The sequence below is a fragment of the Panthera pardus genome, unplaced genomic scaffold (assembly GCF_024362965.1).
Source record: "Panthera pardus isolate Hobbes unplaced genomic scaffold, ASM2436296v1 HiC_scaffold_12, whole genome shotgun sequence".
Taxonomy (NCBI): Eukaryota; Metazoa; Chordata; class Mammalia; order Carnivora; family Felidae; genus Panthera; species Panthera pardus.
Genome location: NW_026526677.1, coordinates 70,904,158 through 70,919,284, shown reverse-complemented (window position 1 = coordinate 70,919,284; position 15,127 = coordinate 70,904,158). Strand labels below are relative to the sequence as shown.

Sequence of the window (15,127 nt, the reverse complement as noted above, 5' to 3'; positions counted from 1 at the left end):
TGGAAATCTCCTCCGGTATGTCATCAAGTGTATTAGGTGTGTATCTTGTTTTCCTCACTGCAGGTGATTGTTTTGTGGAACTTTTCACTAATAAGTAACAAGGTTCCCCTTTCCTCCAACTGCTACTAAAATGTTACTTATTTTCTTCAAGACTTTGCTTACGACCTCCTCAAAACTGCTGGATCCGCTAATACTTTTTTTGAGGCCTTCTGGTTTTCACACACTGCATAGTCCCAAAGTCAATGATAACTGTTTTAGCCTTTTGTGATAGTAATACACAACTTCAGGTACCAAAATCTCTCTGGTTACTCCTTTGCTTCACAGAAAACCCAGCCTAGTGACATAAAGCAAACACTATTTTATTATACTCATGGATTCTGTAGGTTAGAAAGTCATAAATATTACTGTGGGAACAGGTTGTTTCTCCTCTGTGATGTCTGGAGCCTCAGATAGGAAGATTCAATGGCTAGGAATGATTTAGTAACTGAGATCTGAAATCATTTGAATGTTTGCTCACTCACATGCATGGTGGATTTTCCTGGCTATCTACTGGGACTTCATACCTACATACAAACCCCTAAAAATGACTACTCTGTATGACTGATTAGGCTTTCTCATGCATAGTGACTGAATTCTAGGAGTGAGAGAGTCCCAAGAGAGTCAGGAGGAAACTGTATCACCTGTTTTGACCTAGCTTCAGAGGTCATACAGCATCACTTAGCTGGCATATACCCAACCAGTTCTAAGAGGACAGAACATAAGTCTCATCTATCTATGGTAGGAATGTCATGTAGGAAAAGCATGCATGGTAGGAAATAATTTTGTGGCTGACTTTGGAAAATACAACCATCAATAATAGTGTTTCCAAAACAATTTTACCATAATTTTGACAATTGAATCAGATCAGAATCCATTAGAAAGAGATGGCATACATAAATTATAAATTTTGAGGGGTATCTGGGTGGCTCAGTGGGTTATATGCCTGACTGTTGATTTCAGCTGAGGTCATTTTCTCAGGGTCATGGGATCAAGCCCTGTGTTGGGCTCTGCACTGCCAGCAGGGAGCCTGTTTCAGATTCTCTCTCTTCCTCTCTCTCTGCCCCTTTCTGCTCTTGCTCTCTCTCTCTCTCAAAAATAAACAAACAAACTTTAAAAAATAATTATAAATTTTGAGAAGAGTTTACATGTGTGAGAAGGTTATAGTGATAATTTCGAAGCACAGCACTATTACCACTCTTAAGCTTGAAACTTCATACCTAGTTTTGAATTATACTATATTCATTATTTCATGTCCTGTTCCTTTTTTCAGGAGTCTGTTTGTAATATTCATCCATGTTCTTGCATATAGCTTAGGTTCATTTTCATCATTGTATTGAATTCTCTTTTATGATTACACCACTATTTATTTATCCATTCTCCTATTGAGAGACTTGTTTTCTAGCTTTGGCCATGATGCTCTAAACATTCTTGAACATGTATCCTAGTGCACACAATGCATGGATTTTCTAGGATATATATCTTGAGTAGAACAGCTGCATCATAGATCATGTGCATCTTAAACTTTTAACTTGATAATGCCCAACCATTTTCCAGTGTAATTGAATTAATTGCAATACCACTAACAGTAAATATGAATATCATTTGGTTAACATCCTTGATAACACTTAGTATTGTCAGACTTTCCTATTTTTGTCTATCTGCCACTCTGGTGTTAGTGGGTGTGGTTTTTCACTTTTCCTGATTATTAATGATATTACCCATTTTTAAATATTCATTGACCATTTGGATTTCCTGTTAATAGAAGTAATAGTTCAAGTTTTATGCCTAATATTCTTTTGAGTTGCCTCTTTTATTCTTATTGTTTTTTCAGATGTTTTTATATATTCTGGTGCAACCACTTTGCTAGGTATATGTGATACATATACCTTTTCCTTTTTTTCACTTTCCTTAAGATGTCAGTCTTTTATTAAATGGTTAATATTTTCTTTGCATACGCAGTTTTTCCATAATACTAGGTGATGGTATTTTCTCATGTGATCTTCTTAAAGCCTTATAGGTTTTTTTTATCTTGGTCTACAACCTACCTGAAGTTAATGTTTTTGTTCTGTGTTTAGGAAACATCCAATTTTATTTGTTTCCCTATGAATACTCAATTAACCAAAGACTTTATTGAAAAATATGTCTTGGGGCGCCTGGGTGGTGCAGTCGGTTAAGCGTCCGACTTCAGCCAGGTCACGATCTCGCTGTCCGTGAGTTCGAGCCCCGCGTCAGGCGCTGGGCTGATGGCTCGGAGCCTGGAGCCTGTTTCCGATTCTGTGTCTCCCTCTCTCTCTGCCCCTCCCCCGTTCATGCTCTGTCTCTCTCTGTCCCAAAAATAAATAAAAAACGTTGAAAAAAAAAAAAAAGAAAAATATGTCTTTTCTCCATTTTTAAATAAAATATCTCATATTTGTTGTAACAACTGATATACTTGCTTTTATTCTTTCCATTTTACATTATGTTCATCACATTAGTTTTTCTTCTTATTCATTTTCTTTATTTTGTTTTGGTTTTAGTCAGTTTTTATTCAACATTTCTCCCTTTTTATTAGTGAATATTTATATTCTTCCAAGACATTGTGTTTACTCTTCATTTCCTGAAACTCAGACATCTATATCTATCTGTATTTATAAATCTATATATTCAGTATAATATGAAAACAAAATAGCAAATATTTTACATCTCTATATTTCCTGTTTCTCTTGCTTTATTTTACATTGTATTAAGATAAACATTTTAGTGTGTTTTATTTTCCTAACCCTTAGATTACTATAGGATAAGAAGTTTAGAAAGTTTTGAGATTTCTTGATAGTCTTCTACTTCCTGAAAACCTATATTTGTTAAGATAATTTAGACTATCTAATCACAGGTGACTATCAAGTTTTCCTTTACAATATGACTGTATAAGCTGAAGAGCTCTTGTTTAGAATTTTTATTATACCTTCACACACTATCATTATCCATTTACAAACATATATAGATGGAGGTTAGGAATGGGAGAGAGATTGAATCATTGCTAACCAGTTCAGTTTCTCCCATCTTGATTCTCTGATAAATTTCATTTCTTGATTTGTTAGAATCCTTTCAGGAATATTTTTATCAAATACATATGTTCTCCAAATATTTGAATATCTAGAAATTATTTCCTTTTATCCTGACAGATAAATAATATTTGATTGCGTATAAGAGTCTACTGTAGTAGTCCTGGGGTGCCTGGCTGGCTCCGACAATAGAGCATGCAATTCTTGATCTCAGGATTATGAGTTTGAGCCCCATGTTGGGTATAGAGATTACTTAACAATGAACTCAAAAAATAAAGAATCTAGTGTAGTAGTTCTTTTCCCTATCATCTGTAGCTGTCATTCTTTATCTTTTAGATTTCTATTATTTTAGATTAAATGTCTGGTATGACTCTAATATTTTATTAAAATTTATTTTTCTGTCAGGAATCTTTCAAATTTTAATCATTATTTTAATCTTTTAAAAAAGTCTTTATCTTGGGGCTCCTGGGTGGCTCAGTCTGTTAAGCATCTGACTTCATAATCTCAGATCATGATCTCATAGTTCCTGACTTTGAGCCTGTTGTCAGGCCCTGTGCTAATAGCTCAGACCCTGGATCCTGCTTCAGATTCTGTGTCTCCCTCTCTCTCTCTGCCCCTCCCCTACTCACACTCTGTCTTCTCTCTCTCAAAAATAAACATTAAAAAAAATTCTTTATCTTAAAAAAAAAGTCTTTATATTTAGTGTTCATGTGTTTTATCGGGACATGTCTACGTTGATAACTTTGTTTTCTTCATCTTGCCTGAATGTGGAGAGGACTTGAAATTAGGAGATTTAAATGTTTTTATTTTTTAATGTTTATTTATTTTTGAGAGAGAGAAAGAGTGTTGCGTGCAAGTGGGGGAGGGAAGGAGAGAGAGGGAATGAATCCCAAGTAGGCTCTGCCTGTCAGCACAGAGCATGAACCTTCAGATGATTACCTGAGCCAAAATCAAGAGTGGGACACTCAAGTGACTGAGCCACAGAGGCACACAAATTTAAATGTTTTTAAATTCACAGAGATTTTCTTCTGTCATTTGTTAACCATTGCCTCTCTTATGATAGATCCTTTCTCTTCTATAAGTCCCATTGTTAGCAAGTAAAAGCCCCTGGCTTTTTTTTCTGAGTCCTTTATCATTTCTTCCATTATCTTCATTTCCATATATTTTGTTATATGTTTGGTCATATATTTCTCCTTGTTCTTCCAAAATACTAATAACCATCTCAAGGGTGTGTACCTTTTCTTTTTATTCCCCTGACACATTTTCAGATTTGAAGATTGTATATATGTATATGTACATGTATTTTTTTTCTTTTTTTTTACCTCACATATTTGCCTTTTTTCCTTTCCATTTTTTGTTTTTGGTGTGAATATTTATTTATTTGTTTATTTATTACTTATTTTTGAGTGAGAGAGAGAGAGAGTGCAAGCAGGGAAGAGGGGCAGAGGAAGAGAGAGAGAGAGAGAGAGAGAGAGAGAGAGAGAATCCCAAGTAGGCTCCACACTCAGCATGGAGCCTGACATGGGTCTTGATCCCCATGGCCCTGGGATCATGACCTGAGCCAAAATCAAGCATCAGAAACTTTCCATCACAATATGACAAGGATCTTCTTTCCTTTAGTTTCCAATAACATATTCCTCATATTCTTGTGATCCCTCACCAGCAATAGCTTTAATGCTCATATTTCTATCAACAGTCTGCTTATAATGATTTATGTGTGCACTAAGACAATATAAGTTTTCTGTTCACTTTTCACTTCATTCTGAGTTTTCAATAGCAGAGTTGTTAATGTCCACATTTATATTAACAGTCTATTAAAGGCAATCTAGACTTTGCTATATGCTCCTCAGAATTCTTTCATCTTCTGCCCAATTCCTAAATGCTTGCACATTTTAGGTATTCACATAGCACCATCTCACTTCCATGCACCAAAATCTGTATTAGTTTCTTACTGCTACTTTAACAAAAGGACACAAATTTGTTGACTTAAAACAATGTAAATGTATTATCTTATAGTTCTAGAGGTCAGGAATCTCAAATAGCTTTCACTTGACTAAAATCATGGTGTTAGCAGGGCTGTATTCTTCTGGATACTCTAGGAGGAATCTATCTCCTGGCCTTTCACAGCTTTAGAGGCCTCCTAATTTTTTTTGGCTTATTGCCCCTTCCTTCATCTTCAAAGTCAGCCAGGTATAGCAGCTCCAAACTCTCTGACTCTGCCTCTCCTGCCTCCCTTGTGATTATGTTGGACATACCTGGATGATTCAAGATGATCCTTCTATCTCAAGATCCTAAACTTAACCACACATGGCAAGTTCCTTTTCCTTTGTCAGGTCAAGTAACATGGTATAGTCAGGGTTATCCACAGAAACAAAACCAAAAGACATAGATATATAGATATATAGATATATACCCTCTTCACTGGAGAAGGTCATTTTTTTTTCCTATTAAGGTCTTCAACTGATTGAATGAAACCCACCCACATTATAGAGGGTATTCTAAGTCTAATTATTTAAATGTCTATCTCATATAAAAAAATAATACCTCTACAAAAATGTATAGAATAAAGTTTTGTCAAATATCTGGCCTAGTTGACCCATAAAATTAGCCATCACAACTAGAAATAGGTTTCAGGGATTAGTAGTTGAACATCTTTGCAGGGCCATTATTCTGCCTACCACAGTGAAGATCTAAAAATGTGAATAATGAAAGGAGTAAAATAAGACAGACATGGCAGGGAGGGGAGTACAGATGTATAGAATTGTAAGCATGTCAAATACAAAACATAATTTTCAATAGTGGGAAGGTGTGGGGGAATAGATGGGAACTCATATATCAAAAAATGTGGCAAGAGACAAAGCTATAGAGGTGGCCATAAGCCAACCTATAGAATAAGGGGTCAGTCTTCATTAAAGGCCTTGATTCTTACCCTAAAATGAACTGTGATGTATGGATAGTGAATGAGACAACCCAGTGAGTCACTGATGAGTTTTAAGTAGGAAATGATGAGATTATCATTATAAAAAGGAAGACTACTCTGGAACCAGTGTGAAGGCCTGATTTCCAAGGAGAAGCACTGGAGGGAAGGGAAAAATAAACAGTGAAACTGAAAAAACACTGTAATAGTGGCATTGAAGGGAAGGAGTTTAAGGCATAATAAGACTTGGTGATGGATAAGTTATAGATGGTAAATGGTAAGAATATGCCTTGAAGCATTTGGAAGATTATGTTCATGTCTAAGACAGAAATGTGATTTAACAATTGAATGTATGATTAGAAGAAAATGTAGGCATTAGGCAACGTTTTCTTAGAGTGATGATGATATTTGATTATATTCTAAGAAAATGTCATGGTGGAAATGGTAGGGACTTCCTATTATGAAGACTCTCAAGGAAATTTCAAAGACTCTATAGGTAAGATGCTTTTTTGGTAGCACCAAAGTAGAGTGGAAAAGGAGGGTTTAATGAGGATCCTAAGAATGAAGTGGAAGCAGTGGAAGTCTTCCAACTTAGAGATAAAATGAGGTGAAAACTCCATCATTTACTATCTACTATTTATCTTAGGCAAATATATATATATATATATATATAATTTTTAAAAATCTTAATGACTCAACTGTTATTAAGCATGGTATCAAGCTTCAGCAAAAAAGTTTGCATGCATTTGTCATTTAATGTCTGTGTATATGTACTGTCAGTATTATCATATTAAAGTTGAAATTATTGCAGCTTAGAAAGCTAAAACATCTTACCCCCAGTCACATAGTGGAGAAGTAAGAATATAAACAGACCTCCCGGACTCTAATATCTATTCTCTTAAGGAAAGATCTCTCTTTACTGACAAGATACTTAGTATAATGGGCCAAATAGCAGCTATGGTATAACGTACAAGAAGCACAGCCAAGAGACTCAGGAGTGCATCTTCAAACAGCCAATGTGTGACCTTGAGCAAATCTTTACTCTCAAATTAGATCAAATATCTAACATGCAATACTAGATGTAACATAAAATCTATGTAACATCTAATGTAATGTAATATCTAATATGCAAATTGGATATGTATTTTCCATCCACTGATTTACTATTCAGTATGACAAATTGTTTACCCTTTTATGACTATTCCTTTTACCATTCCCCTCTGTGGGATTGAGGCTCAGATTCCCCTTCTTTCTGGCTCACATTCTATATTTTACCTGGTAGACAGTGACCACTGAGTCTGTAGTATGATTTGTTTTTCAAACTAGTAGACTACAAGACCTCTAAAGTTCATTATAGATCATAAAGTCTACTAATGTGCTGCATTTGACAATGTTTTCACTTTTTTTCCAAAGTGTAAATGTATGTAGCTGTGAAAGAGAAATGTTATTTACTGAGACACCTTTGAAGGTGCATTTTATTTTGTACAAAGGAGAAGTCCCACTAAAAAAAAATAAGACTAGGTGGAATTTCTTCTCTGTGGGAGAGATTAAAGAAATGCTAAAGTGCATTAAAGACAATGGAATGCAAACAATATAGATTGGTTACAGAACTTCGAGACATCTTCACAGTCTGGAATTCGTTACAGAAAGTGGATAAAAATAAATTAGAACTTCCTGAAGTGAACACAGAAAAATTTGACATTCACAAAACTCTTCAGTCCTGAATCTCCCCCAAAATAATTATTTTACTTAGAAATTTAATTTAATTTAACAACAGCTGTCAGTAACATGGAAATAGCTGGTGGGCTTTTAAAAGTGAGCACTGAGATACAGAAAGCTATTATATAAGGGCATCACCGTCTGTGACAAACTGAGAAGCAATATCTTCCTTCAACAGAAGTGTGTGACAAGGCTTGAGACTGTTAAAACAAGTAAAGTTACTTATAATTGGGAAATTGCCTGTTTCACACAGTCCATCAGACACTCACATGGCTGTACTTAATGGAAGATGCTGATGACAAGCCACAAAGGTGTCACTTGGGTGACATTCCATTTAAAGTCACCCCCAAACAGACAGCGTGAGCTTTCCAAGGGGAGGCATAACCATTGGTCTGGAAGCAGGCAGGATTATAGTGCAGAACCTAACAATACAGGAGAGAGTTCTCCAGCCCAGTGACTTGGGGAATGGGGCTCAAGTGGGTAAGTAGTGTCATTACTGCTTGCACATGGATTTTGTGTCCCTCTTCCAATACTCTCTAAGCCCTGTCTATTCCCTGGAGAAAGAATGAAGAATATGGAAGCAGTGTGTACTTCTATTTGATGGAGAATATACCTAAGTGAAAATGAGGAGTGTAAAGGAAAACAAAAGTTCTTGTTAAATGGCATGAAAAGCAGATTAGAAAGGAGAGCAAACCATATATGTGGCCTCTCAGTGAGACCTCCATTCTGTCTAATGAGGGAATTGCCTTAGATAATGTCAAACTCAGCTCTAGAAGTTTATTTCTCTGTATTCATAATTGCTTATTTTAGTTGGAGAGATGGATTTAAGGGATAAAACAAGAGAAAATATATAGGCATTGGCAGGTCCTTTTAAGAAATAAAAGAGAAAACTGACCTAAGTTGGTTATGTTGACTGGTGATAACGTGACATGGTACCTACTGACTGACTCTTGAATCCACTTCCCTTCATCTTTGATCAGTAGCCTGTCACTATTCATGTCTCAATCATTACAAACAACTCCATGGATTTCCCTCCCTCTATTTTTATCCTATTCCAATTTATTTCTACACTTCAACCAGAGGGATATTTCCCAAAATGCAAATCTGCTCAAGTCATTCCTTTGCTTACACATCATTAATTGTTCACTGTTGGCCTCAAAATAAAATCCAAATGCTTTAGCATATTGTACAAACATTTTGCAATATGACCTGTGGGAGTGTTCCCCGTGGCAGGACTAAAGAGAAAACCAACAAAAACTGGGAATCGTGTTTATCTGAAGTACTCTCAAAATGTTGTCAGGAGAGAGAACAGTAAAGGATGTGCTTAGAAATCGGCAGAAATGCCTTGCATCAAATATGAACATTTGAGGTGGAAGTCCTGCCCCAGAAGTGGAGCCAAGCAGGCCAAGGTGACACCTGAATAACAGTGGACCCTGCAAGACGCAGCCCTGCCGCGAGATGTGCTGTTCTTCGTGTGTGAACGGGGCCACTTCTTTCTTAGTCCTTGGGCTGTTCTGCAAGGTCCAGAGCATCATCTGGGCCTCCCTAGCATAGCTGCCTTGGCCCGACTCCTGCTCCAGGCAATGCCTGCAGATACAGACTTCCCAGACTGTGGCCATTGGACCCGCACTCCATGCCCTGGTGCTGCAGCCTGGCAGTCCACTGTGGCACCATCAGGACCCTGGTACTTGGTGCTGGTCTTTTCTCCCTTTATTCTGTGAGTTCAGTGATGCTACAGGCTGGAGGGTTCACCACTGATGGTTCCTTTGAACCAGGTATCCTGCATGGTCCACCGTGGTGAAGTCTATGCCATGTTGTCTCTGAAGATCAAAGGCCAGCACTTCTACTAACTCTTGGACAAAGCTGGACATTTCCCCAACATGATACCCTGACAACACTGTGGGTGCCTACTGCAGCTTGTGAAGAAACCACCTTGGGTTACTCACCCCTCCCAGAGGGGAACAAAAGCAGAACCTTGGTGATGGGGTGATGACCAAGGTCACACAAGGGGCCCCAAAGTTCATTAATGGCAAATAAAAGAGCAGTCACACCCCACCCCAAAACAGCAAGAACAAACAAACAAAAACAAATATGAAGAGTTGAGGACAAAAGCATGAGGACAGGAAATAAATTAGAAAGTTCTGAAGCACAACATACAGAACTGGTACAAAGAATGGGTAGCAAGGAAGCTTCAGGAGGACATTTGTGTAAAGTGAGGGCAGAGCTCTTCATTTACTCTGTGGTGTAACAGAGTGAGAGTGTAAGGGAGGTGGAATGACTCCACACTGCCTCCCTTTCCAACCTCAACTCCTGCAAGTTGACCTCTCCTGTGCTATCCTCTTTGAGTAAAAGGGAATACTGAAAAATGCTCTGTACTGTTTCACATGACTTTATAATTCCAAATTAGCAGAGTAACTTTTGTCCCAGTAAAAACTTAACACTTGCAGAATTGAATTTACTTAAATTGAATCCTTCATAGTGAAATATTCTCTTCATTCCAGAATGAGAGGCTCACACTGCCTCCACTGTAGTGGAATAGGCTTTCTTTTCTCCTGCCTGACAAACTCTTTTTCAATCTTTGAGACATGACATCGATTTCAAAAACTGAATGGGCCCTTCTATCAGAGCCATTCTTTCTCTGTGTCTCCACAGGACCTTATACATATCTAAGAAATATTACATACTGCATACCAGTGTTATTTGCTAATGTGACTGTCTCCACACTGTAACATAATTTCTGGAGGTTAGGGATGTGCCTTACTGGATACACTAAATGTATGAGAACGAGACTGAGGGAGAGACCAAGACCCATTAAAGACACTCTCCTTTCTCATAGATTGAATCCAAAGGGCTAAAATAGAGCTCTACTTTATGTATTTTGCCGTTGTTGTTTATTTTAAATAACCTCTTGGAATGTTTTCTTCTGATTTAAAATAGCTATACCAAAATTGTTATTTTTACCTACTCATAAGAGGGACACCTGCATAGAAGAAAAGGATAAGGAAGCTAAGGACTTTAGATCAAAATAATAGAGATGCAGGGTAGGCAGCAACTTGCTTCCTGCACCACACAGAGTTAAAGAAATGGTTTTAAACTGCCTCCTGGAGAAAGATGACTTAGCCTGCCTTGTGGGAGCAAGTAAACAGTAAAGGGAGCAGGAGCTGATCTAGCACTGCTTATTTTGCAACAATACTTCTCTTTGGATGAGAGGCTACATATCTAGAAAGCTGGATTTGGGAAAAGAATGCATCTCAAAAGACATGAAAATCAAAAATCTTAGGTTAATGGTTGCTTTTTATTTCTCCATTATCTTTCTGGAATGAAGAGAATATTTCACTATGAAGGATTCAATTTAAGTATATTCAATTCTGCAAATGTTAAGTTTTTACTGGGACAAAAGTTACTGTGCTAATTTGGAATTATAAAGGATAAATGAAGCCATGTATTCATGAATGAAAGAGGCAATGTAGAAGAATAACTAAATCCATAGCTTTGGAACCAGATAAAGCTGGATTCATAACTTGACTCTTGCCATATTCTGTCCAACATACGTTGATGTTATTATAAAAAATAAAAAAAACTAAAGTATGTGGATCAGTTAGGATGATTCCAGCTGAAAGTAACAGAATACCCATCTAAAAGTGGCTTATGCCATATGGTAACAAAATGTCTCTATAACAGAGAAATCAAAAGAAAATGTGATAAGAGGGTTAGAACTATATGTCCCATTGATGTCAGTAGGGATCATGCCTTGTCCACTGTGTTGTGGGTTGAATTATATCACCCCAGTTAGATATGTTGAAGCCCTATTCCCCAGTGCCAGAGAATGTGACCTTAATTGGAAATAGGATCTTAACAGAGGCAATCCAGTTAATGTAAAGTAGACCTTAATACAATATTATTTGTGTCCTTATAAAAAGGAGAAATTTGGACATAGAGTCTGACATGCACAGAGAGAAAATATAAGCAAACACAGGGAGACTACCATGTTACGATAGAGGATTGGAGAGATGTATCTATAAGCCAGGAAATGCTAAAAGTTACTAACAATCAGAAGCTAGAGACGGGCAAAGGAGGATTTCCCTACAATTTTCAGGAAGCATGGCTCTGCTCATACATTGATAACAGATTTGTAGCATATAAAATTCTGAGGCACTAAATTTCTGTTGTTTTAAGCCCCACAATTTATGGTACTTTACTATGGCAGCCCATAACTAGGGAACTACTACACATTGTTTCAGCTCTGCCATCCTCAACTTTCTTCTTCTTTTTTTTTTCAATATATGAAGTTTATTGTCATATTGGTTTCCATACAGCACCCAGTGCTCATCCCAAAAGGTGCCCTCCTCAATACCCATCACCCACCCTCCCCTCCCTCCTACCCCCCATCAACCCTCAGTTTGTTCTCAGTTTTTAAGAGTCTCTTATGCTTTGGCTCTCTTCCACTCTAACCTCTTTTTTTTTTCCTTCCCCTCCCCCATGGGTTTCTGTTAAGTTTCTCAGGATCCACATAAGAGTGAAACCATATGGTATCTGTCTTTCTCTGTATGGCTTATTTCACTTAGCATCACACTCTCCACTTCCATCCACGTTGCTACAAAAGGCCATATTTCATTCTTTCTCGTTGCCACGTAGTACTCCATTGTGTATATAAACCACAATTTCTTTATCCATTCATCATTTGATGGACATTTAGGCTCTTTCCATAATTTGGCTATTGTTGAGAGTGCTGCTATAAACATTGGGGTACAAGTGCCCCTATGCATCAGTACTCCTGTATCCCTTGGGTAAATTCCTAGCAGTGCTATTGCTGGGTCATAGGGTAGGTCTATTTTTAACTTTTTGAGGAACTTCCACACTGCTTTCCAGAGTGGCTGCACCAATTTGCATTCCCACCAACAGTGCAAGAGGGTTCCCGTTTCTCCACATCCTCTCCAGCATCTATAGTTTCCTGATTTGTTCATTTTGGCCACTCTGACTGGCATGAGGTGATATCTGAATGTGGTTTTGATTTGTATTTCCCTGATGAGGAGCAACGTTGAGCATCTTTTCATGTGCCTGTTGGCCATCCCGATGTCTTCTTTAGAGACGTGTCTATTCATGTCTTCTGCCCATTTCTTTACTGGATTATTTGTTTTTCGGGTGTGTAGTTTGGTGAGCTCTTTATAGATTTTGGATACTAGCCCTTTGTCTGATATGTCATTTGCAAATATCTTTTCCCATTCCGTTGGTTGCCTTTTAGTTTTGTTGGTTGTTTCCTTTCCTGTGCAGAAGCTTTTTATCTTCATAAGGTCCCAGTAATTCATTTTTGCTTTTAATTCCCTTGCCTTTGGGGATGTGTCAAGTAAGAGTTTGCTACGGCTGAGGTCAGAGAGGTCTTTTCCTGCTTTCTCCTCTAGGTTTTGATGGTTTCCTGTCTCACATTCAGGTCCTTTATCCATTTTGAGTTTATTTTTGTGAATGGTGTGAGAAAGTGGTCTAGTTTCAATCTTCTGCATGTTGCTGTCCAGTTCTCCCAGCACCATTTGTTAAAGAGACTGTCTTTTTTCCATTGGATGTTCTTTCCTGCTTTGTCAAAGATGAGTTGGCCATACGTTTGTGGGTCTAGTTCTGGGGTTTCTATTCTATTCCATTGGTCTATGTGTCTGTTTTTGTGCCAATACTATGCTGTCTTGATGATGACAGCTTTGTAGTAGAGGCTAAAGTCTGGGATTGTGATGCCTCCTGCTTTGGCCTTCTTCTTCAAAATTACTTTGGCTATTCGGGGCCTTTTGTGGTTCCATATGAATTTTAGGATTGCTTGTTCTAGTTTCGAGAAGAATGCTGGTGCAATTTTGATTGGGATTGCATTGAATGTGTAGATAGCTTTGGGTAGTATTGACATTTTGACAATATTTATTCTTCCAATCCATGAGCAGGGAATGTCTTTCCATTTTTTTATATCTTCTTCAATTTCCTTCATAAGCTTTCTATAGTTTTCAGCATACAGATCTTTTACATCTTTGGTTAGATTTATTCCTAGGTATTTTATGCTTCTTGGTGCAATTGTGAATGGGATCAGTTTCTTTATTTGTCTTTCTGTTGCTTCATTGTTAGTGTATAAGAATGCAACTGATTTCTGTACATTGATTTTGTATCCTGCAACTTTGCTAAATTCATGTATCAGTTCTAGCAGACTTCTGGTGGAGTCTATCGGATTTTCCATGTATAATATCATGTCATCTGCAAAAAGTGAAAGCTTAACTGCATCTTTGCCAATTTAGATGCCTTTGATTTCCTTTTGTTGTCTGATTGCTGATGCTAGAACTTCCAACACTATGTTAAACAGCGGTGAGAGTGGACATCCCTGTCGTGTTCCTGATCTCAGGGAAAAAGCTCTCAGTTTTTCCCATTGAGGATGATGTTAGCTGTGGGCTTTTCATAAATGGCTTTTATGATTTTTAAGTATGTTCCTTCTATCCCGACTTTCTCGAGCGTTTTTATTAATAAAGGTTGCTGAATTTTGTCAAAGGCCTTTTCTGCATCGATTGACAGGATCATATGGTTCTTATCTTTTCTTTTATTAATGTGATGTATCACGTTGATTGATTTGCGAATGTTGAACCAGCCCTGCAGCCCAGGAATGAATCCCACTTGATCATGGTGAATAATTCTTTTTATATGCTGTTGAATTCTATTTGCTAGTATCTTATTGAGAATTTTTGCATCCATATTCATCAGGGATATTGGCCTGTAGTTCTCTTTTTTTACTGGGTCTCTGTCTGGTTTAGGAATCAAAGTAATACTGGCTTCATAGAATGAGTCTGAAAGTTTTCCTTCCCTTTCTATTTTTTGGAATAGCTTGAGAAGGATAGGTATTATCTCTGCTTTAAATGTCTTGTAGAACTCCCCTGGGAAGCCATCTGGTCCTGGACTCTTATTTGTTGGGAGATTTTTGATGACTGATTCAATTTCTTCACTGGTTATGGGTCTGTTCAAGCTTTCTATTTCCTCCTGGTTGAGTTTTGGAAGCATGTGGGTGTTTAGGAATTTGTGCATTTCTTTCAGGTTGTCCAGTTTGTTGGCATATAATTTTTCATAGTATTCCCTGATAATTGCTTGTATCACTGAGGGGTTGGTTGTAATAATTCCATTTTCATTCATGATTTTATCTATTTGGGTCCTCTCCCTTTTCTTTTTGAGAAGCCTGGCTAGAGGTTTGTCAATTTTGTTTATTTTTTCAAAAAACCAACTCTTGGTTTCGTTGATCTGCTCTACAGTTTTTTTAGATTCTATATTGTTTATTTCTGCTCTGATCTTTATTATTTCTCTTCTTCTGCTGGGTTTGTGGTGTCTTTGCTGTTCTGCTTCTATTTCCTTTAGGTGTGCTGTTAGATTTTGTATTTGGGATTTTTCTTGTTTCTTGAGATAG

At 37.4% G+C, this 15,127-nt stretch overlaps 1 pseudogene; it reads left to right on the top strand.

Annotated features, from left to right (window-relative positions):
- The window catches only part of LOC109267046 (transmembrane protein 223-like), a 47,060-nt pseudogene extending 37,226 nt beyond the window's left edge, over positions 1-9,834 (top strand).
- The last annotated feature ends 5,293 nt before the right edge of the window (positions 9,835-15,127 follow it).